Source organism: Bufo bufo, chromosome 8 (genome assembly GCF_905171765.1).
Source record: "Bufo bufo chromosome 8, aBufBuf1.1, whole genome shotgun sequence".
Taxonomy (NCBI): domain Eukaryota; kingdom Metazoa; phylum Chordata; class Amphibia; order Anura; family Bufonidae; genus Bufo; species Bufo bufo.
The window spans coordinates 43,554,994-43,579,829 of record NC_053396.1 but is presented as its reverse complement, the minus strand read 5'-3'; positions in this window follow the sequence as shown (position 1 = coordinate 43,579,829).

Sequence of the window (24,836 nt, the reverse complement as noted above, 5' to 3'; positions counted from 1 at the left end):
CTGTGGAACGATTCCTCCCTATCTTTTCCCTGCTGCTATTTATAGGGCTGTAACATCACAGGGCTGGCTGCTGATTGGCTGCATGCATGGCATTATGGGTAATCCCACCTTCCCAGAGTTCCTTCCTCCATGTCCTCACACGTGCAGCAGCCATTTTAGGAAAAATTTTGATTTGTTACCACAAAGCGCGAGGAAATTCGCCTTCGGTGCGAATAGAATTTTTCCTGAAATTGATTCGCTCATCTCTAGATCCAGTAAACTTCCACTTTATTTTTTTATGAATTGCAATCTCACATTCACAATCAGGTTGTAGAAATATCTGTCACTGAGTCTGGATTCCATGCCCATGCTATAATATTTTCTATACATTTTCTATTAGTTCTTCTGTATTATTCCCCTTATCTTTTTTGCTTTTAAAACATTTGAAATGCTAGATTTACGTAAATTAATTAGAATTTTAATTGTTCTTGTGGTTAAACCACATAGCAAATTCCACGAGGACATTTTAGAAAATAGACATTTTGCAATCATAAGTGTATTTTTACAGGAATTAAATTACCTTTTTATTACCTACGTTATTTTTTTTAATACAAATTATGAAAATGTATAACATACAGTAGAAATGATAGAAATACTACTGCTCTCATACCCCCTAGTAAGCATCACATGGAGAGCAAAAATAATATGATTGTATGCCTCTATCCATTTCCAAATAATCCTTTAAACCGGATTCTCCGTTCTCTTTGAAAACTTGATAATTTTATTTTTGTTTAATTCATCTAATTTTCTCCACTTTAATAGCTGTATTAAAATATTGAATCCAAAAAGAACTAGAAGGGGGTTCCCATAATATCCATTTCAACATCATAACCTTTCTTGAATAGAATAGTAATGCAGAAATTGATTTTTCATAAGTCTTTTTCACTTGCTCTTGTAATGTTAGATCTCCTAGAAAGCAATCGTAGAACTTTAATATAACCCCATAAATTATTTTTATATTTAAAATTTCCACCCAAAAAGACTGCAGATAAGTTCGCCATCAAAACCTTATATTTGAGTCATCACTCTTACCTCTATCAAAATGGTTTACATCAACAGGTGTAATATATTATCTGAGTATGATTAAAAAATTGAAATATACATAGCAGAAGTAAATGACTTTCTAGAAGTTTGTCTCAATATATTTAACCAATCCGTTTCCTGGAGGGTCCCCATGTCCTTCTCCTAATGAAAAAGAGAGGCCTAAATTTCCACCCTCCCCTGTTTTTTTGTAATACAGAATAAATCCAGGGAACAAGTCCCTCTGAACCTCCTAGTTTTCCAAACAACACAAAATAGGGAACATAACACAAAAGCAATTCTTCAAATTCTCCTCCATGGAAGCCACATGTCTGAGTTATATAAAACTGCCCCCTAACCAGCGGCAGATTGAGAACTCGAAGTGGTCCTGGAAAAAAAAAAAAAAAACATACTGTACGTGTTCAAGTGGCGCCATGTTATAGATGGAGCCAAACTAGTAGAAGTCGTGGCCAAACCAAGCATGCGGGGTGCATGGTTATAAAAGTTGACTGGTGGAGCCAATGATACTTTTGCGGGATGACTTAGTTTTTTTTTTTATTATTTTAGGGCACATAGTATTTTTTGATCATTTTGAGTCTGTAATTTTGGTGTTAGATAAGAAAAAAATGCAAATTTGACAGATTTTTTTTTTAATGTTCACCATGCGGGACAAATGATATGATAATTGTATAGTTCAGGTTGTCACTGATGCATTTTTTCTCATTGAAAAGCAATTGTTTTATGGAAAAAGGTGTGTAAGATTTTATTGTAACAAAATGTTATTTACAGTAATTGTTACTTTCACTCCTTATTAGTCCAACAAGAGGACTTTTGCAATGCAATCCTTCGATCACTCACATAATATACCGCACTACTTATGTAGTGCAGTGTATTATGCTGTTATTAGTAAACAGACATGCAATCTATTAGGCCGTGCCTAATACGCATATACCAAAGGCAGACCTGAGGGCCTTTATTAGGCCCCCGTCTGCCAGGTTAAGATATTGGCCCCTCGCAATCGCATTCGCTGTGGTGCCTATGGGTATCCTCTGGACCACTTTATCTTAAACCAATTAGGGGATTAAACAGCTGGAATTGTCGCTTATGCCAATCCAGGCTGTTAGAGCAGGAACCTGGCTGTGATATGAGAGCTGAGCTCCTGAACTTCACTGCGAAGAGATTTATGCGGCACATAGACTAGGCTGCCATAAAAAGGTGGGGGCTGCCTAGCCTAAGGACTGGCGCTCACTCTCTCTCTATAGATAGATAGATAGATAGCCCTCTTTGCAATACACATCACAGGCAGCAGGTGGCCCTGCTGTGCTGTAATTATAATGCTACATATGGTAGGTAATACAGCAGGGCTGCTGGTGGTCTACGATGTGCATAATACCACCCAGCTTCTCCTCACTTCTTCTATAATCATTCTAGCTGGCATAACATTGCGGCCCATGGCAGGCCGCTGGGGGCCCTGCAATGCTATCATTATCTGACACGGTGTATAATAATGACAGACAGCAAAGCAGGGCTGCGGGCGCCTGCAATGTGCAGTGTCGGACTGGGGTACATAAGGCTCACCAGCAAAACTAGTTCAGAGGGACCACTGTCCATTTAAACAAAAATATCATATGTTCTGTTTTATAGTAATTTAAAAAATGTTTCTTACTGTTGAACTCATACTTCACATGATAATGCACACATCTGCTGCTGCAGAACATCACAATACAAACCTCAGCTGCTGCAGAACATCAAAATAAACACCTCAGCCAGTGATGTGCCTAGGGTGTTTGGCACCCAGGCTGGTTCTTTCTCTGGCACCCTCCTGATACTTTAAAAAAATTGTACCCCCCTCACAGTAGTATTGCCCTCATTGTACAACTTTCACAGTAGCTTTGTCCAGATATGTGCCCCTCATGGTAGTTATGCCCATATTGTGCCTCCTTACGGTAGTTATGCCCACACCCTTTGTAGTAGTATTGCCCTCTGTATCCCATTTATAGTAGTATTGTCCTCTGTGCCCCCTTTGTAGTAGTTTTTTCCACTGTGCCCCCTTTGTAATAGTATTGCCCTCTGTGCCCCCTTTGTAATAGTATTGCCCTCTGTGCCCCCTTTGTAGTAGTATTGCCCTCTGTGCCCCCTCCATGTTAGAAATGCGATGTGTGCCCGCTCTATGGTAAAATGCCCTCAATGCCTCCTCTGTTTAAAAAAAATAAATAAATAGTAACTACTCAACTTGTGCCCTTCCTGAAGCTCACAGTCCTCTTTCCTCTGCAGACACAGATCCCTCTGCTGCACTGTGTGGGCGGAGCTTAGGTAGATTCCTGGGCTATAGGTTCCTCCCACACAGGCCAGCTGCCCAATCCGTGCCTGCAGGCTGAATAGTGGAGCATGGAGCAGAAGGAGAAGTGCCCCTGCTTCATCATTCAGTGCGGGAGAGACGGAGCACAGGGACCTGAGTTACAGGATCGCAGTTCCCAGAGCTTCAGCAATGAGAGGTTCCATCTGTATTGATAAAAGTGCTCATTGCTTCTAGGCCCTGGTACCCCCCCTGACAGCAGGCACCCACTGCAGATCGCCCCTACCCCCCCCCCAGCTTAGCACGCCACTGACCTCAGCAGCTGCAGAACATAACGATACACAAGTCAACATTTATTTGTAATGCTAGTCAATGGTGTCACACTGAAACATGCAACATGCTGTGACTGTGATGTCATAGTTGCAGAAAAATTCTACATGGATGCATTTTTGTGTGATTGGCACATAGCAGCATGTGGCAGTGCGACACCATTGACTATCATTTAAAAAAATGACATGCAAAAAATACAGGGAGTGCAGAATTATTAGGCAAATGAGTATTTTGACCACATCATCCTCTTTATGCATGTTGTCTTACTCCAAGCTGTATAGGCTCGAAAGCCTACTACCAATTAAGCATATTAGGTGATGTGCATCTCTGTAATGAGAAGGGGTGTGGTCTAATGACATCAACACCCTATATTAGGTGTGCATAATTATTAGGCATTTTCCTTTCCTTTGGCAAAATGGGTCAAAAGAAGGACTTGACAGGCTCAGAAAAGTCAAAAATAGTGAGATATCTTGCAGAGGGATGCAGCACTCTTAAAATTGCAAAGCTTCTGAAGCGTGATCATCGAACAATCAAGCGTTTCATTCAAAATAGTCAATAGGGTCGCAAGAAGCGTGTAGAAAAACCAAGGCGCAAAATAACTGCCCATGAACTGAGAAAAGTCAAGCGTGCAGCTGCCAAGATGCCACTTGCCACCAGTTTGGCCATATTTCAGAGCTGCAACATCACTGGAGTGCCCAAAAGCACAAGGTGTGCAATACTCAGAGACATGGCCAAGGTAAGAAAGGCTGAAAGACGACCACCACTGAACAAGACACACAAGCTGAAACGTCAAGACTGGGCCAAGAAATATCTCAAGACTGATTTTTCTAAGGTTTTATGGACTGATGAAATGAGAGTGAGTCTTGATGGGCCAGATGGATGGGCCCGTGGCTGGATTGGTAAAGGGCAGAGAGCTCCAGTCCGACTCAGACGCCAGCAGGGTGGAGGGGGAGTACTGGTTTGGGCTGGTATCATCAAAGATGAGCTTGTGGGGCCTTTTCGGGTTGAGGATGGAGTCAAGCTCAACTCCCAGTCCTACTGCCAGTTTCTGGAAGACACCTTCTTCAAGCAGTGGTACAGGAAGAAGTCTGCATCCTTCAAGAAAAACATGATTTTCATGCAGGACAATGCTCCATCACACGCGTCCAAGTACTCCACAGCGTGGCTGGCAAGAAAGGGTATAAAAGAAGAAAATCTAATGACATGGCCTCCTTGTTCACCTGATCTGAACCCCATTGAGAACCTGTGGTCCATCATCAAATGTGAGATTTACAAGGAGGGAAAACAGTACACCTCTCTGAACAGTGTCTGGGAGGCTGTGGTTGCTGCTGCACGCAATGTTGATGGTGAACAGATCAAAACACTGACAGAATCCATGGATGGCAGGCTTTTGAGTGTCCTTGCAAAGAAAGGTGGCTATATTGGTCACTGATTTGTTTTTGTTTTGTTTTTGAATGTCAGAAATGTATATTTGTGAATGTTGAGATGTTATATTGGTTTCACTGGTAAAAATAAATAATTGAAATGGGTATATATTTGTTTTTTGTTAAGTTGCCTAATAATTATGCACAGTAATAGTCACCTGCACACACAGATATCCCCCTAAAATAGCTAAAACTAAAAACAAACTAAAAACTACTTCCAAAAATATTCAGCTTTGATATTAATGAGTTTTTTGGGTTCATTGAGAACATGGTTGTTGTTCAATAATAAAATTAATCCTCAAAAATACAACTTGCCTAATAATTCTGCACTCCCTGTATAGTCATGTAGCTGAGCCCTAATTGTGGTGCAGTGCGGCAGGTCCATGTACCAGAACTTAAATCTACGTACCTTAGCTAGGAGCTGGGGTGAATTTCAGGTATAATTTATGTCAGGCATAAAATATAATAAATGTGCCAGCTAGGCCCAGCCTTACACAGCCCAATTTTTAAGAACTGGTGAACAGAGAGAAAACCCCTCAAAAAGCTACACATTTTTACACCAATGGGTGCAATAATTTGCAACTTTTTGTTTCTGAGGCACATTTGCATATTATAAAAGTTATTTTTTCTCAATCCCGGTGGCACACAGTGAGATGGCACTAATATAGTTATGTTCAGCTGACATTAGTACATCACTAATGTCAGCCAGGTTAATAACTATTTTCCTGCTGACAGAAACCCTTTAACCCCTTAAGGACTCAGCCCTATTTCACCTTAAGGACTTAGCCATTTTTTGCAAATCTGACCAATGTCACTTTAAGTGCTGATAACTTTAAAACGCTTTGACTTATCCAGGCTGTTCTGAGATTATTTTTTCGTCACATATTGTACTTCATGACACTGCTAAAATTGGGTCAAAAAAGTTAATTTTTTTGCATAAAAAAATATCATATTTACCAATTTTTTAAAAAAATTTGCAATTTTCAAAGTTTCAGTTTCTCTACTTCTGTAATACATAGTAATACCCCCAAAAAATTGTCATGACTTTACATTCCCCATATGTCTACTTCATGTTTGTAGCATTTTGGGAATGCTAAAAAAAAGTTTTTAATCAGTGATAAATGTGTTTTTTGATTTTTACTTTTTTTTTCACTTTTTTTCAATTTTTTTTTTACCCAGACCCACTTGGTTCTTGAAGATCCAGTGGGTCTGATGTCTGTATAATACACCATACAGTACACCATATAGTGTTTTGTACTGTATTTTACTTACACCTTGTCTGAACAGATCTATGCCTTTAGCACATGCCTGAGACAGTGTCCTGTTGCCATGGGAACCTTCCCCGTCTGCTCAGTAGTGGTCAGAACTTCGCAGACGGGGAAGGGTAAGGACGGGGCTCTCTGGGGGCTGTCTGGGGGCTCTCTCCCTCTCCATCGGGGGGCTGCAAAGGCACAGCAGCCCCCCGATGGGAGAGGGAGGGAGCTCCCTCTTACTGTTAAATTTTTCCATACTGCGGTCCGTACGGAGACCATGAATCCATCATCTCAAAAATAGTTATTAATTTATATTCCTCATATGTCTACTTTATGTTTGGATCATTTTGTGAATGCCATTTTGTTTTTTGGGGACGTTACAAGGCTTAGAAGTTTAGAAGCAAATCTTGAAATTTTGCAAACCCACTTTTGTAAGGACCAGTTCAGGTCTGAAGTCACTTTGTGAGGCTTACATAATAGAAACCACCCAAAAATGACCCCATTTTAGAAACTACACCCCTCAAGATATTCAAAACTGATTTCACAAACGTTGTTAACCCTTTAGGTGTTCCACAAGAATTAATGGAAAATAGAGATACAATTTCAAAATTTCACTTTTTTGTCACATTTTCCATTTTAATCATTTTTTTCCAGTTACAAAGCAAGGGTTAACAGCCAAACAACAGTCAATATTTATGGCCCTGATTCTTTAGTTTTCAGAAACACCCCATATGTGGTCGTAAACCGCTGTACGGGCACACAGCAGGGCGCAGAAGTAAAGGAATGCCATAAGGTTTTTGGAAGGCAGATTTTTCTGGACTTGTTTTTTGACACCATGTCCCATTTGAAACCCCCTGATGCACCCCTAGAGTAGAAACTCCAAAAAAGTGACCTGCACTTTCTTCCAGATCCTCTCGTTCCAGAAGATCAACATTAAGCAACAAGTTAATAGAGGCCCGCGCTGATGCCGAATCAAAAAAGGCGCAAAGCTCCTTTACCAGAAAGCAAGCAGAGATGGAAGCTCAAAGGGCAGCTCAACAAGCCAAGATGGAAGCTCAAAGCAAGGCTCTCCAAGCAGAGGCAGATTCACAAATAAAGTTTCTGCAAATGCAAGGGGGGAAGGCTGAAAGTCCTTGAACAAGCAATGGGACAAAGTACTAATTCAGACTGCCTTATCCCAGCAGAACTGGAAGATCCAGCTGAACGCACCAGTAAATATGTTCTAAAGCATAACATCTGCAAAGATACAGATTCATCTCCTGTACCTCCTACTAACGACACTGTTCTGACTCCCAGCTCACCTCTCAGCTCTATATGCCTGAGCCTCTTCAAGTCTACAACACAAGTACATCTATGCAGCAAACCGGATCAACTCATGTCAACAATAAGGTGACTTCTGGTAATAAGCCGCAGCTCAAACCAAAGCCAGCACAAGCCTTAGAGACTACACCACAGTTAAACGCTCATGCAGCATCATTTTACCCTGGTAAAACTCACTCTACATCACCAGAGAACTTTCACACCCAAGGGGTTCCACAAGTTACTTTGACACCAAGGAGTGAGAGACCAGACATGAATGACTTTGCCAGATACATGGTACGCCATGAGCTCCAGACAACCGACAACAACTGCTCAAATCATGGCGGGGAGCAACAAGGTTATGCTCCAACCATAGATAATGTCTCTTCTTCATGTACAGAAGTCTGTAGAGAAAGCAAGGACCACAAATGCTGTGCCAAGATATGCCTAGTCAAGATATACCCAAGGTATCATCCTGAGAAAGCTGCTAGGATATATGCCATAATAGATGAACAGAGCAACAGATCCCTGGTTAAGCCTAAATTCTTTGAGATCTTTGGCATAGAGGGTCATGCAACACCATATACTCTCAGAACCTGTTCTGGTCGTGTAGAGACCATCGGCAGAAGGGTTGATGGATTCATGGTCTCTCATATCAACGAGGGAAGGGCATACCCCTACCAACGTTAGTCAAGTGCGACCAGATACCAGACGAAAGGGAAGAGATTCCCACTCCAGAAGCTGCATATCACCATCCTCATTTAAGGCACCTTGTTGATCAGATTCCTGCAATGGACAAGAATGCTGAAATCTTAGTCCTGTTAGGAAGGGATATTCTCAGAGTACATAAAGTACGCGATCAGTGCAATGGGCCTGACAACGCCCCTTATGCACAAAGACTTGACCTGGGCTGGGTAATAGTGGGTGATTTATGCTTGGAAAGGATGTGTACGCCATCTGAGATCCACTCCTTCAAGACTTAAGTGTTGATAAACGGACGTGCATCCCACTTAGACAGCTCTCAGAGTCTATTAAAGATTGGGATTCTCCACTGCCATCTGACAAGCTTTCAAAGTGGGAGTCCTGGAAGACATCTCTACACGCCTTAGATGGAATCCATATACCACACTGCTACACCTCAGCTTCCCTTGCTACAAGCCAGAGAAAAGAGCTTCACATCTTTTCAGACGTATCTACTGAGGCCATTGCGGCTTTTGCCTACCTCAAGGTGAGAGACTCTTCAAATCAAGAAACTAGCTGAGCTCTCCTCTCCCCGATATGGACATCTGGGAACACTTGAACAACAAATATAAAAAGATTGCTTCATTCACCTTCAATGTGGAAGTGGAAACATTGGCGGGGATGGAAAGATCAGTAGATGATGTTTTTAAGGAATTGGAGAAGACACTGCAACGTCAGTTATGGAATAAGTGGGAAATTAGGTCACTTACACAATATTTGGATAAGGGCCTCATTCCTTAGGGTTTGACACTCACCAAAGTACCAGCAACGGATTTGGTGGATGACAAATTTAGGAAGGAATGGGATTCATTCCTAAAAACACAATCAGGAATCCTTATAGAAATGATAATCAAAAGGAGAATACAAATGACGGAAGAGATGACAGGACAAATAGATGCCCTCAAAAGAGAGATGGAAGCTTTTCCAGATACTGATATTATTCGCAAATGGCATGATAGGATTTGCAAAAATCTTGACTCACTAGAGAGAGAGATAATATCTAAAAAGTCTAGGAAACTTAGTTATATGGAGAGAAAAGATGTCACTGAGGCTAATTCACGGAGGGACGTCGACAGCACTAATACACAAGGACTAAATATAGAATTGGAGAATGTTAAAATATCCAATAGATTCGAAACACTTGCGACACCGCATTTTTTAGACTACACCCCACCTCACCACAAAGCACGAACGAGGACCACACGCACTCCCACTCCACCACGACAGAATATAAGGAAATACACTCACAGGACACTCACACGATTACAATTTGAGGGAACGTCCGATGGAATACACTCACAACAGAGGGAATCACCAGCCACGGAGACAAGATCACAGGCAACATCAGAATTTAGAACACTATCACACACCGGTACAAACCAGAGCAAAAAGGCAGGAACACAACGAAAGATTCATAGAGGACGACACTCACATAAGAAGGAATTACACAAAATCACACAATCGACGTCCAACATAGTGAACATCAGTGACATTGAACTCACAGGCACTCAGGCCCAATTATTGAACAAAGGTCTGAAATTTGCCCCGACTAACTCTCTGGATAAGTTTGCGACATATATTGGGGTGGAAAAATTTATCAGACGTTTATGTCTTAAGAAATACTACTTAAAGAACCCCATTAATAGAGAGATGGATTTAGAAGGGAACTTGAATAAATATGCACATACTAATCTGAAGGCCAAATCAAAAAAATTTCCTAGGCAGGAGATTAGTAGTGAGATGGCCACGTTTAAAAATAATGTGGAACGAGATCTGAGGAAAACAAAAAGCTGTAGGCTGAATACAAATTTGAATAAAGAAGAAATTAAGGCAATTAAAACATTGCAAGATAATAACGAGATCACTATCAGGCCAGCAGATAAGGGAGGGGCGGTAGTGATATTGAATACGGAAGCCTACCTAAAAGAGTGCTATAGACAATTAAGAGAAGAGAACACTTACCAAAAACTAAAAGGGGATCCGACGGATGAATATTATGAAACCCTAAAGGAATATTGTGACAAAGGACTGGAGGTAGGTTTTCTTTCTAATCAAGAAGCTAGATTTATCTTGGACACGGAAAAAAGGATTCCGATGTTCTATTGCATCCCCAAAATCTACAAGGACATGAAGTCACCCCCAGGGCCTCCGATAGTGTCGGGAATTGAGTCTATATCATGCAACTTGTCTAAATATATAGATCAATGGTTGCAACCCTATGTGAAGCGAATGCCATCGTAAATTCGGGACACTACAGACATTGTAAAAACCCTGGAAACAATTAAATGGGAAGACGGGTGGATTTTGGGGACGTTGGATGTCGGATCCTTATATACAGTGATCGATCATACTCAGGGTGTACAAGCGCTGTATGGGCAATTATTTGATAGATTGAGCAGTTGGATTTCCTATTAGGTGGATTGAAGTACATACTGGCTCACAACTACTTTGCATTTGAGCACGAGTTTTATGTGCAGCGGACCGGCACCGACATGGGTACCAGATTCGCCCCCAGCTACGCCAATTTATTTTTGGCTCAGTGGGAAGGGGAAACCAACATACCGAGGCTGGGGACGGATCTGGTACTGTGGCGGCGCTATATTGATGATATTTTGTTCATATGGCGAGACACACCTGAATCCTTGGACTTATTCTTAAGGAACATCAAAATTAATGAGAGGAATCTGATATTTAGCCCAAGTATAAGTAAACAAAGAGTAGAGTTTCTTGATTTGGAGATATGTGTTAAGGGTGATCAATTACATTGTAACAGTTATTTCAAACCAGTAGCCAAAAATAGTTTCATCAGGTTTGCTAGCTGCCATCTCCCACGATGGCTGATGAATGTCCTCACCAGTCAGTTCCGAAGATTGAAACGGAACTGTACTGAAGACACCAAATTTGAAGATGAACAACTACTAGAAAGGGACTACCCAGTTCAGATAATAGATAGATCTTTAGAAAAGGTGAAAAAAATGGAAAGGAGGGATTTTTTCTCAGCTAGTCTTCCCCAACAACAGGATGAGACATTGAGAATTGTCCTTCCATTCAATTCCCAATATAGAATAATGGAAAGAAGTATACGAAAACATTGGGGACACCTATTGAATGATAAACTGATAGGTCCCCTTTTGAGTGAAGCACCAAAGATCTCGTATACAAGAGCAGGAAATTTAGCTGGAAAAGTAGCCCCGACGGTGAAAAGAAAGAAAGATAGTCGTAACAAAGAAAATTGGTTGGTGATAAATGGGTTCTTCAGATGTGGTAGATGCGCGAATTGTAGAATTACTAGTTTCCCTAAGAAGACTATGAAGGTGGAATCGACAGTCAATTATTTTAGCTTGGAGATACAAGAATGTTTGACGTGTGATTCCACAGATACAGGAAGCAGTATATAGGTAGAACAAAAAGAACCCTCAAAAAGACGGTAGCGGAACACGTCGCAAACATTAAGAAAGGTCTTGACACGCATTCATTATCAAAACATTTTAAGATCAAACATAACTGCGACCCGACTGGATTAAGATTCATGGCCATCGAGAAGGTAAAAAAGTTGTGGAGAGGGGGGAACCACATAGCACACATGTCGAGACAGGAATCACGAAGGACACTTGAATACGACACAATTATCCCGAGGGGCTTAAATGCCGAAAGGGAGGTTTTTGGGTTCCTGTGAGTGGGGGGTTGCCCGGTGGGGATGGGACATCATAGTCTGGTCGTCTATCGACACTGCGATCTCCCCTCCCTGTCGGACGGCTCTCCCTATACTACCTCCACCCCCTGAACCACATCTCAGAAACTTTGGGGGTCTCTATGGTTAGAGGGTGACTGATAAACCACATCAAGTGCCAATGCGTTGAGGGGGAAACATATACTCTTCCACATTTGGCATTTTGAGAAAGATAGGCAAAAAATGGCACGAGAAACGCAATTCACACCTATGCGTTTTCAATGCGTTTTTGGTGTGTTTTTATGCCTGGTGACCGTAAGACCTTGCGGTTTTCTCCATATCCTATATTTTATAATTTTTAACATTGAAATCAACATGATACGTTGAAATATGCTAGGTCGCATATGATTTTTATATGTGGGATTATTTATATTCTTAATAAATGTGTATGTACAATGAAATTGTGAGTCAAGGTGTAAGAAAACAGGGTATAAGAGAAAGTAATGTGAGTCTAGTCCACTCCAGAAATTAGTGAATGCACAATGGTGTGAAGTATTATGGGAACAGGAGTCTTATTTATAAGGAGTGAGGATCCGCTCACTCAGTTGGCCACTGAGGAAGAGGCAGAGGACCTCGAAACGTGTCTGGCGTATAGAGTGAGCGTTGAATCTGTAATAAGATAAAAGGAAGAATAGTCCCCAATGCTACTTGGAAACAAAGAAAAGTAAAGGGAACCACTCGGATTCGGAGTCTGAAGGAGCAGTCGCCTACCAGTGATGTCATTACAGCTTCCATCCGGTACCCTAAGCAACCAGGTCACGTGGGATGCCACGCCGAGGTCGAACACACCACGTTGGACGCCGCTGGTGTACGGCCACCTGGGACCAACGCTGCACTAAGGCAGTGAAGAGGGGTAAGTCCCAGCTCTTGAGGAGCTTATACAGTCGTATTAAGAGACTGTGTGTAGCGTTACCGATTATGGAACAGTGCTGCATATCTCAGTTGAATCTTTACTAAGGATAATCACCAAGTCAGTGACATTGTCTTTGACAGCCCTCATTCAGTGAATTTGCAGGAATCCGGCTACGGCACACTGTTTATAGTGCTGGATCCCTAGAATCACACCACTGATGTCAATTGCTTTGCCGATACATACCTGCATGAATTCAGCTGCGGCACATTGACATCTGTGCCATATTTCCAGCACCATTGATACATATGGACCATTGTTTTGTGGATTCACGCGGCAGCCTGCAGGTATATGGTGTAGCAGTCACCTCGCTATAGGGGTTGTTTGTATACGGCAGCCTGCTGAAGTACCTTGATACAGACTCAATTCCTTTAATATTGAGGTTATCTATGTGTGTTGTATACATTTTAGGGGTATGTTTTTAGTATAATTTTTAGTATAATAAATTGTGTACTATCAAACTCAAGTGTGTCCCTTTTGAGTGTGCCCCTTCTTTACTGTATAGTATCCACTCTTCAAATCAAACCAACATAGGGTTTCTGTTTGGGAAAGCTAAGTTAGCACCTAAGCCTGAGCACACAATTCCTAGGCTTGAACTTTGTGGGACTGTGCTAGCTGTATAAATTGCAGATTTCATATTACGCGAGCTAGATATTCAGATAGATGACACCAAATTCTACACAGACAGTAAGGTTGCTCTGGGCTACATATACAACCAGACTAAATGTTTCTACGTCTACGTCAGCAACCTTGTAGAAAGAATCAGGAAATCATCTAAACCTGAACAATGGCATTATGTTCTATCTGAAATTAATCCTGCAGATCATGCTACTAGGCCAGTGTCTGCAAGTGTATTTGCAAATTCTTCCTGGTTAACAGGTCCTGAATTCCTGCTGGATCACACGGCTGACTAGTGATGAGTGGGAAGTGCCATATTCGATTTCGTGATATTTCGCGAATATTCGATTGAATATTCATCTTGTATTAGTCTAAATCGAATATTCGTCATTATGCTATTTATCGCGAATAATATGCGATTTAATTAATCGCGTATTGCGATTTTGTGTATTTTACGAATATTCGCCATATTGCTCTATATTCTTGTTTTAGAATATGACGAATATGACGAATATGACGAAAATTCTAAAAAACAAAGTTATAGCAATATAGCGAATATTCGTAAAAAAAAACACATATAGACTGCAATTTCACTAATGTAGTGCTATAATCTTTTTTTTTTTTCAATTTTTTTTGGTCTCTTTCTGAATCAGAAAGAGACAAAAAAAATTAGACAAAAAAAAAAAGATTATAGCACTACATTAGTGAAATTGCAGTCTATATGTGTTTTACGAAAACTCACAGGTCTATGCGGCGCATTTCAATTTTTATACCCATTTTTTATACCCATACCCACCTCTCACCCTATTACTCCTCTGCCTCTCCCCTCTGCCAATCCCTTCACTGGCTCCCCATTGCCCAGGGAATTCACTTCAAAGTACTAACAAATACATACAAGGCCGTCCATAACCTGTCCCCTCCCTACATCTCTGAGCTACTTTCCCGATACATCCCCACATGCACTCTCCGATCCTCACAAGACCTCCTTCTCTCCTCTTCTCTTATCGCCTCTTCCCACAATCGACTCCAAGATTTCTCCCGTGCATCCCCCATACTCTGGAACTCGCTGCCCCAACATATCAGACTCTTACCTACAGTGGAATCCCTCAAAAGAAACCTAAATACCCACCTCTTCAGACAAGCCTACAACCAGTGACCCTGCTGCCTCTATACCGCCATGACCAACTTAACCCGCACCTACTGTGTCCTTCTTCCATACCATGTAGATTGTAAGCCCTCACGGGCAGGGCCCTCTCTCCTTCTGTACCAGTTTGTAACTCGTCTTGTTTATGATTAGTGCAATTGTCTGTATTATGTATGTGCACCGCTTATCATATGTACAGCGCTATGGAATGAATGGCGCTTTAATAATAAATAATAATAATAATTTAACACCTAGTTTACCGAGCAACTCCCATGTGGCGTTGTTTCTTCACAAGACCAGCACACAAAACTACAGCCATATGTAAGATCTTCAGTATTTAAATAAGCTGTGGTTGCTCAAACAGAAACCTAGGTACTAGGGCTCTATTGCAGCACATGAGATGGCATCACTGAATCCTGTGGGAAAATACAACTGGCCAATATTCCAAATCAGAACAAGTCTGTCCATCTTCTCCCAGTCTTCTTTGTAGTAGCCTGCCCGCATGCCCAAACAGTACAGTGTCTTTGTAATACTCAGCTGCTTCTTCTTCTGTTTAGACTCCTCCTCCACCTTGTCCTCCTCTCCATCATGAGAACTGAATATGCAGCCATGAGAAGGCTGTTCTCAACCAGCAATTAGCTTGTGTGCAAGCTGAACTCCCACCTAGCCAAGTTGCTGATGGTTCAGTTTCTCCCATAACACTTAGGGTACTTTCACACTAGCGTTAAAGTTTTCCGGTATTGAGTTCCGTCATAGGGGCTCAATACCGGAAAAAAATGCATCAGTTTTGTCCTAATGCATTTTGAATTCAAAGGAATCTGTTGAATCAGGATGCATCAGGATGTCTTCTGTTCTGCCCCTTTTACGGTATTTGGCCAGAGAAAATACTGCAGTGTGGCAGGTGGCATTGTGGCGCCAGTGAATAAAGAAGTTGTCCTCCACAAGCGTCCACAACATCACTTTTGCCAGAATGAATGAGACATGGATCCATGACAATTTTCACACACCTTCGGCTGATGCCGATGAATAGATCTGCCATTGATGATGGTGCTCCATCATGATACAGCCGCTGTCTGCATACCATCATGTTCTGTACCATATGGCTGCTGCTGCCACTTCCACCACTGCTGCAGATGCAACTTCTTGCTGCTGATCCTCTTCTGCCACTTAGATTACCGCTACCCCTACAGCTGCATACACATCTGCTGCCTTATCTGTTCCATGCTATGCTGCTACAGCTGCCACATGCAACTATTACCATAGACTTTGTACTTCTGCTGACAATTACCACTTGTTTGTGCGTGTGTATAAATATGGGCAGACATTCTGACCCCATTAAGACATCATTTATGGATGTTTGGTCCCAACATTTTACTGTTTTTCCCCATAACAATCTGTCAGTTTAAACACAATCTACCCCCAATAAGGCACAATTTTTGGATGATTTCTAATATGAAAAAGCATAACACATGTGACAACACAGTGTGTTTTTAAATACGCTGTATGTTAACCCCTTCTACCCCAGGCCAGTTTTCATCCTCCTGCCTACCCCATTTTTTGCAAATTTGACATGTGTCACTTTGTGTGGTAATAACTTTGGAACACTTTTACTTATCCAAGCCATTCTGAGATTGTTTTCTCGTATACATTGAACTTCATGACAGTCATAAATTTGGGTCAATATATTTTACCTTTATTTATGAAAAAATCGTAAATTTACCAAAAATTCGGAAAAATTCTCAATTTTCAGAATTTCTATTTCTCTGCTTTTCTTCTGCATTTTGTAAATGTCATTTTATTTTTTAGGACATTAGAAGGCTTAGAATTTAAGGAGCAATTCTGAGAGACTTTTTAAGAAATTCGGAAACTACTCTTAGGAGAGAGACAGTTGGAACTACTAAAAACTTAGTTGCCAGTACCGGAACATTTCCTAAAACTCAGACATAATGTCTCCCAACTCAGATTTCGTATCATTGATGGGTATCTCCCCAAAGGAGGGGAAGTGATAGGGAACGCTTATTAAAAAGACTCGAATTGAGGTGGATCTTTAAACTACAAACACTTGAACCTAGAGGCCTCAATTTCAAGATAGGTTCACTCTACTAAACCTGACAGGATTGTGTTGCACCGTAACTGTAAATGATTATTATACCTTACTCTATAGTTTACATGATTTTATTAAGTATTTGTTGATTTTATGTTTTAGGTATCTGCACTGATGGTGGAACCTGGGGGAATAACTGTGAGAAGAATCCATATTGGACTACTTTGACCTAGTGGTAGATACACTCACCTAAAGAATTATTAGGAACACCATACTAATACGTGTTGGACCCCCTTTTGCCTTCAGAAGTGCCTTAATTCTACGTGGCATTGATTCAACAAGGTGCTGATAGCATTCTTTAGAAATGTTGGCCCATATTAATAGGATAGCATCTTGCAGTTGATGGAGATTTGAGGGATGCACATCCAGGGCACGAAGCTCCCGTTCCACCACATCCCAAAGATGCTCTATTGGGTTGAGATCTGGTGACTGTGGGGGCCATTTTAGTACAGTGAACTCATTGTCATGTTCAAGAAACCAATTTGAAATGATTCGAGCTTTGTGACATGGTGCATTATCCTGCTGGAAGTAGCCATCAGAGGATGGGTACATAGTGGTCATGAAGGGATGGACATGGTCAGAAACAATGCTCAGGTAGCCCTTGGCATTTAAACTATGCCTAATTGGCACTAAGGGGCCTAAAGTGTGCCCAGAAAACATCCCCCACACCATTACACCACCACCACCAGCCTGCACAGTGGTAACAAGGCATGATGGATACATGTTCTCAATCTGTTTACTCCAAATTCGGACTCTACCATTTGAATGTCTCAACAAAAATTGAGACTCATCAGACCAGGCAACATTTTTCCAGTCTTCAACAGTCCAATTTTGGTGAGCTTGTGCAAATTGTAGCCTCTTTTTCCTATTTGTAGTGGAGATGAGTGGTACCCGTGGGGTCTTCTGCTGTTGTAGCCCATCCGCCTCAAGGTTGTGCGTGTTGTGGCTTCACAAATGCTTTGCTGCATTACCTCAGTTGTAACGAGTGGTTATTTCAGTCAACGTTGCTCTTCTATCAGCTTGAATCAGTCGGCCCATTCTCCTCTGACCTCTAGCATCCACAAGCCATTTTCGCCCACAGGACTGCCGCATACTGGATGTTTTTCCCTTTTCATACCATTCTTTGTAAATCCTAGAAATGGTTGTGCGTGAAAATCCCTGTAACTGAGAAGATTGTGAAATACTCAGACCGGCCCGTCTGGCACCAACAACCATGCCATGCTCAAAATTGCTTAAATCACCTTTCTTTCCCATTCTGACATTCAGTTTGGAGTTCAGGAGATTGTCTTGACCAGGACCACACCCCTAAATGCATTGAAGCAACTGCCATGTGATTGGTTGATTAGATAATTGCATTAATGAGAAATAGAACAGGTGTTCCTAATAATTCTTTAGGTGAGTGTATATACAACTAATAAATGGACGATAGTTATTGTTATTGTTTTTTATGGTCACCTGTTTGTCAAGTTATAGGACAGGGGGTTATATTGCCGACTGGTTTGGACCAAAAGGATATAATTGGTTTTGGAACATTTGTTCCTTAGTCTTTGGGTCTCAGATTGGAGTTATTGGGACATGTCAATTTGACAGGCCCTGCTCTTTTTAGTTTTTTTTTTCAAGGGGCTGAGACAATGGGGCAGTTGTGTGGGGATGGTGGGATGCCCCTTATTGGGGCACCCTATCCAACTGTCAGATGCCACCTATTATGATTGTTTTGGGATTTGGATGTGTCTTCCCCACAAAGTGAGGGGCATGCCCTCACCCACTGTATGACTGATACACCCAACTAGTGGATATGTTTCCCCCTCTTGGACCTCTTGGGTGTAAACATATTTATGACATACCCAATAGATGAGGGTGTTCACTTCATTGTTGTGAGGGGCATGCCCCCACTAAACATAGGAGAGAATAGAGCCCACTCCCAATTACATGTAGAGCGGTATTTAATATGGGTACCCATTTAACTATTAATTTTAATCTTTGATTTCATTTTGATCTGTGTAACCTGGTTGGACCAAGACAGCCCGTAGTCCGCTTGAAGCTCATCAAGAGAATGCCAAGAGTGTGCAAAGCTGTAATCAAAGCAAAATGTGGCTACATTGAAGAACCTAGAATATGACATATTTTCTGTTGTTTCACACTTGTTTGTTATGTATATAATTCCACATGTGTTAATTCTTAGTTTTGATGCCTTCATAGTCCTGAAAATAAAGAAAACTCTTTGAATGAGGTGTGTCCAAACTTTTGGTCTGTACTGTATATATATATATATATATATATATATATATATATATATATATATATGTATATATACATACAGTACAGACCAAAAGTTTGGACACACCTTCTCATTCAAAGAGTTTTCTTTATTTTCATGACTATGAATTAACACATGTGGAATTATATACATAACAAACAAGTGTGAAACAACTGAAAATATGTCTTATTCTAGGTTCTTCAAAGTAGCGACCTTTTGCTTTGATTACTGCTTTGCACACTCTTGGCATTCTCTTGATGAGCTTCAAGAGGTAGTCCCCTGAAATGGTCTTCCAACAGTCTTGAAGGAGTTCCCAGAGATGCTTAGCACTTGTTGGCCCTTTTGCCTTCACTCTGTGGTCCAGCTCACCCCAAACCATCTCGATTGGGTTCAGGTCCGGTGACTGTGGAGGCCAGGTCATCTGGCGCAGCACCCCATCACTCTCCTTCATGGTCAAATAGCCCTTACTTTCAAAGTTTTCCCAATTTTTTGGCTGACTGACTGACCTTAATTTCTTAAAGTAATGATAGCCACTCGTTTTCCTTTACTTAGCTGCTATTTGCTTGCCATAATACAAATTCTAACAGTCTATTCAGTAGGACTATCAGCTGTGTATCCACCTGACTTCTCCTCAACGCAACTGATGGTCCCAACCCCATTTATAAGGCAAGAAATCCCACTTATTAAACCTGACAGGGCACACCTGTGAAGTGAAAACCATTTCAGGGGATTACCTCTTGAAGCTCATCAAGAGAATGCCAAGAGTGTGCAAAGCAGTAATCAAAGCAAAAGGTGGCTACTTTGAAGAACCTAGAATATGACATATTTTCAGTTGTTTCACACTATATAATTTCACATGTTTTAATTCATAGTTTTGATACCTTCAGTGTGAATCTACTATTTTCATAGTCATGAAAATAAAGAAAACTCTTTGAATGAGAAGGTGTGTCCAAACTTTTGGTCTGTACTGTATATACATATGTGACTACTGTAAACAATGCTATTAGCCTTAATATATGTTATATTGATATTACTCAGAGGAATGAATAGCCACATGGAGGTTGAACCGCTTTGTTTTAAAGCCATTTGGAGCCTAACAATGAGCGCATGCGCACTAGGTGTCAGCATAGCCTAGAATCCCCTGCTTCCCTTTAGTTGTGGGGATGCTGGTGCACTGACACTCGGGACACGCCGGGCCTAACGGGCTCCTACACACTGCGCAATGCATGCAGGCACACTAACTGTTCGAGGACACCGAACTGAGCGCGCCAAACATAGGAGGAATCTTCTCATCACAGATGCCATTATGCCCTCAAGGATCCCCTCATAGTAAGCACATTGTTATGATTATATACTGTATTAGGATGAAGACTATGTTGGCACAATAGATGGATTGTATTATATGACAATATGGTTTATAGGATATTGTTTAAAGCATGTGGTCACACACAATGGTGTTGATTAAATATTCAGAGGAATGTCTGTGATTAGCATATTCATTATGATCATGTGACGCTCTGGGAGGACATATATATCTATGTATGCACATCTTACTTACTGCTTGAAAAAGACCACGTAGGGTCGAAACATAGCACATTTTAGTGAATAACATGCTGAATCTTTGAAGAATTAGGAGTGCTGCGGTTTACTTTAATATTCTTGAACAGCCCATTTTAGAAACTACACCCCAGTTATTCAAAACTGATTTTACAAACTTTGTTAACCCTTTAAAGCGAACCTTTCACCTCATTTTCACTAGTTAAACTAGCCACAGTACCTTATAGATTATATTGAATGTGTTGTTATCCATGTTAGTGCCGCTTTCCTGCACTTTTTATTCATAAAAAAACCGTCTTATAAAGTTCTGATTTCTGCTCCAACAGTCAGGCAACAAGTCAAGGGGGTAGCCCTTCCCTCTCCTCTGGCCGTACCTCCCCTGCCCTAACGCCGCCTCTATGCTTTGTGATTGACAGCCGGCTCAGTCGCCGGGACGGCGCTTCTGAATCCTGCGCATGCGCCGTCCTTCTCATTCGCCGCGCGATCCCGTCTTTCTGGGGCTCACGATGATCACTGGCTTGCAATCTGCGGCAAGTCTACAGTGATCACGTGGGGCACTTGGAGCCTGAAGATAGTGGAGCGCGCGCACGGGAGGGAGAGCAGACAGGCAGGCATCGCGTACGGCGCATGCGCGATCCTGTTACATGGTCGCGCTTCTGTCTGCCAGAAAGACGGGATCGCGCGGCGAATGAGGATGACGGCGCATGCGCAGGATTCAGAAGCGCCGTCCCGGCGACTGAGCCGGCTGTCAATCACAAAGCATAGAGGCGGCGTTAGGGCAGGGGAGGTACGGCCAGAGGAGAGGGAAGGGCTACCCCCTTGACTTGTTGCCTGACTGTTGGAGCAGAAATCAGAACTTTATAAGACGGTTTTTTTATGAATAAAAAGTGCAGGAAAGCGGCACTAACATGGATAACAACACATTCAATATAATCTATAAGGTACTGTGGCTAGTTTAACAAGTGAAAATGAGGTGAAAGGTTCGCTTTAAGTGTTTTAAAAGAATTAAAGGAAAATTGAGATTAAATTTCTAAATTTCACTTTTTTGGCAGATTTTCCATTTTAATCAATTTAAAATGCAACACATCAAGGGTTGAAAGCCAAACAAAACTCAATATCTATTATCCTGATTCTTCAGTTTACAGAAACACTCCACATGTGGTGGTAAACTGCTGTTAGGGCACACGGCAGGGTGCAGAATAAAAGGAGCGCCGTATGTTTTTTGGAAGGCAGATTTTGCTGGACTGGTTTTTAGACACCATGTCCCATTTGCAGCTCTCCTCCTGCACCCTACAGTAGAAACTCCTATGTCTACAAATATGTCTACTTTCTTTGATTGTTTGTTTCAGTTTTACATAATAAAGCATTTTGTAAAAAGAAGTATGTTTTGGTGTCTCCATTTTCTGAACGCCATAATTTTTTTTATTTTTTTGCCAATGGTCTTGTGCAGGAGCTTGTTTTTTGCAGGAAGAGTTGATGTTTTTATTGGTACCATTTTTGGATACATATGTTTTTTTGATCATTCATTATTACACTTTATGGGGCAAGGTGACCAAAAAATTGGACCTGCACACCTAAATCAGTAGGCAAATTAACTCACCTCAACCACTTGTTCGTGCAGCCGGCATAGTCTTATTTCTTCTTCTTTCAGGACCTGCAAAAGGACCTTTGATGACATAATTGCGCTCACCACGTGGTGAGCGCGGTGATGTCAGCACAGGTCCTGCTGAATGAAGATAGAAGATCCTTGTAATATCTCATAGTGCATAAGGATGCAATTGTAAGGTATGCTGATTGTTATCTGTCTCATGGATAGATTGATGGCTTGCACATACCTGGCTTTTGGTATATAGCCTTTGCGTGGTTGTCCATTGTATGTCGTACATAATGGAAGTTTAAGACGCATCCAGCTATCCTCTTAATGCTGTTTCCAAACCATTGTGATGGGGTTTCCATCAATTTATAACCTTTTTTTATGAACTAGACACCCTCTTCTTTTCCGAGCAGGGGGTGCCTGGGGTTCTCATATTGACCTCCATTGTGCTCGGGTGCTCGGTAGAACACACAAGCATACTGATTTGTTCGGCCAGAGCACTCGAGCACTTTGGTGCTCGCTCAACACTAGGAAACAGCTCTCATTGTCTGAACACTGTTGGATTAAATTAATTGATCTGGACTGACATTCTGCTGTTTGGCCACAAGATGCCCCTGTTTCCAGCTAACAGGCTGCATATATTTCCCTATTCATGAGAGGTGGAGTTTCAGAGCCTGGAGAAGAAAAAGCAAACAGCCATCTTACAGGAAGATGAGACAGAGGAACTGTGTGAGCAGAGGATCCAACAGCATCCAGGTGTGGGAGCATACCTCAGTGACCAGAGCTGCAGCTAAGTGAAGCTGATCATGTCCAAGACCCTTATCCTGTCCAGAGGAATGAGGATTGCTTCCAGGAATGCTGATGAGAGCTGAGGAGCAAAGCTACATACACTGCAGTACCGCATGCTTGTTGGAGAGGCATTTGTTTTGTTCAAAGTCACCAGCAGATGTATAGCAGACCCTGGTCATTAAGATCATGCACGCACCTCATTACAGTGTTGGCGCCTAGAGACTGAGACCAGACCTGTAGTTAGTTAGCGTCTCTGTTTCTGTCAGGCCACAAGTGTTGCTGGCTGTTCATTGCAAGGACTCCATAACTTAAAGTGAAATTTCACACTGGAGAGCTGATAAACTTCCCACAAACTCAAGCCAGGCTGGTGTTTTGCTCAGAAGGAATACTCAGGCACATGCTACAAGACCAGTTATGGGAGGGGTAATTCTGCAGAGCACTGTTAGTTTGTAAGCTGTTGTGCTGCACTGCAGGCTAGCCAGCACCACGCACCCAAACAATTGTTCTTGTTTCTTTAGGGTAATAACAGGTAAGGTGTGGCAGTTTAGGTGTGCCCGCCAGTAGGTAAATTACTGCACTTTCCTCCTGCATCCATCGGAGGGCGCCATGCTGTGCAGTACAAGGGTCTCAGCCTTCGGGCTGGGTGTATGTAAATGTATTGTATGTTCCCAGCATTTGTGGTTGTGTTCATTGCCACTTTTAGGTAAAACTCTGTTTTTGCAAAAGCTGCTGTTGGGGTTACTTTTGTGATCTCCAGTTATTATTTTCTTGATTTTGAAAAATCGTCAATCGGAAAATTTGCGGTAAAAAATTTGTGATACGGAAATTTGCAATCAACACTACTCCTAAAGTCAAAGATATTGCAGCCTTCTCATTGGCCCACAAGAAAAAAGCAGTGAGGGATCATGGGTACCGATGAAAAAACTAATCTAGAATATTTGCGATTACGAAGATACAGCACTATCTTCTAGATATTCGCCAATTCTCGAAGTGCCAATAATCGTGATAAAAATTTGCGATTAGAATATTCAAGATCAACACTACTGAAGTGAAGCAGGTCTGAACAGAGGATATAAAGTGATGCAGGTCTGAACAGTGGCTCTGAAGATAAGCAGATATGAACAGAGGATCTGAGGGGAAGCAAATCTGAACAGAAGTTCTTACAGTATGTGAGGCAGCTCAAAAGAGAGCAACTGAAGGGAAGCAAAGCCTAAGCAGAGGTTCTGCAGGGAAGCTGTCTGAACAGAGGCTCTGAAGGGAAGCAGATGTGAACAGAATATCTAAATGGAAACAGGTCTGAACAAAGATTCTGAAATGAGGCATAGCTAAACAGAGGATCTGAAGGGAAACATGTCTTAACATAGTTCCTGCAGAAAGCAGGTTTGATCTGAAGAGAGGCAGGTCTAAAACAGAGGATGTGAAGGGAAGCAGGTTTGAACTGAGGTTCTTCAGTAATGCTGCTCCTTAAGAAAAGACAGTGGACCTCATTTATCAAAACTTGCAAACAGAAAAACTGTCTTAGTTGCCCATAGCAACAAGAGCTCACCTTTCATTTTTTCAGAACACTTTAAGAAATAACATGTGAGCTCTCATTGGTTGCATTGGGAAACTAAGACAGTTTTACTGTTAGTTTTGATAAATAAGGGCCTGTGTGCACCTCTATTTTCAGTCACACTAATTCACTTGCAAATAGGTCTCATTGCTGAATTTCTGTATCCACCATTAACTGTT